Source organism: Marmota monax, unplaced genomic scaffold (assembly GCF_021218885.2).
Source record: "Marmota monax isolate L192 unplaced genomic scaffold, Marmota_monax_Labrador192_F-V1.1 WCK01_AAM20220418_F8-fsc00040, whole genome shotgun sequence".
Taxonomy (NCBI): domain Eukaryota; kingdom Metazoa; phylum Chordata; class Mammalia; order Rodentia; family Sciuridae; genus Marmota; species Marmota monax.
Genome location: NW_026692782.1, coordinates 15,441,353 through 15,442,686, shown reverse-complemented (window position 1 = coordinate 15,442,686; position 1,334 = coordinate 15,441,353).

The following is a 1,334-nucleotide window of genomic DNA, read 5'->3' as shown; positions in this document are numbered from 1 at the left end:
CTATATGTAATCTGATTCCTTTCTCTTGTGGCTTTTAAAATTCTCTCTTTATTTTGTAAATTGGGCATTTTCATTATTATGTGCCTTGGCGTGGATCTGTTGTGATTTTGTACATTTGGTGTCCTGTAGGCTTCTTGAATTTGTATTTCCAATTCATTCTTCATGTTTGGAAAGTTTTCTGATTTTATTTCATTGAAAAGATTGTTCATTCCTTTGGTTTGGACCTCTATGCCTTCCTCTATCCCAGTAACTCTTAAATTGGTCTTTTTATGCTATCCCATATTTCTTGAATGTTCTGCTCGTGGTTTCTTAGCATTTTTATCACTGTGTGGTCTATGTTCTCTTCAGGATTATATATTTTGTCTTCATTATCCAATGTCCTATCTTCCTAATGGTCTACTCTGATGGGGGTGCATTCATTTGAGCTTTTAATTTGGTTATTATTTCTTTCATTTCAAGAATTTCTGTTTTGTTTTGTTTTGGTTTTTTTTAGCACCTCTATCTCCCTGTTGAGGTGATCTTTTCCTTCCTGCATTTGTTTATGTAGCTCCTTGTGGAAGTGATCTTTCACTGCCTGTATGTGCTCTCTTATATCTTCCTTGAGTTCCCAGAACACTTTAACCACGTACATCCTACACTCCTCTGTCATTCCTCCTGCTGTGGCTGCCAATGATTCTAATGATGTGGTGTCTCATTTGTTTGGGGCACTTTCTTCCCTTGTCTTTTCATGTTGTCTGTGTGTCTTCCTTTCCAGCTCTGTGGGTCTAGATTGTTATTGTTTTTACCCTGTAGGTTTGTAGTGCTCTTGTAGGGTTCCAAGACCTCTCCTTTGTGGGGAAGGACAATGTTAAGAGATCCCAATATCAACACTATACCACCTATGAACACTTTGTTGTTATTAAGATGTTTACAGTTTAGTCTTGATGTACAGAAATGTTGGATTCAATTATTATCTAAAATATAATAAGTAGTTTTGTAAAAAAGTTTACAGTTTCTGACAGTGGACAATAACCTGGGGGTGGGGTGTAGGACGATATGCTGAGGAGGTAGGATGTGAGGATTCAGAGTCAACATATATGAGGCAGTATGCAGGAGAAACCTAGTGAAGAGGGTTAGTAACAAGAGAATAGACAGGAAGTAATTTAAGGTAGGCAAGTACATGGGATGACAATAGAGTATATAAAACAAGCATACATGTGTATTTAGAAAAATACAGATGTTAAAATAGTAAAATTTGGAGGGGGAAAGAAAAATGAAAGAATAAAAAGGAAAAGAAAAAAGGGCATATACAACACCTCTATATTATATTATTCAGATGACTCAGTCCTCAAAGT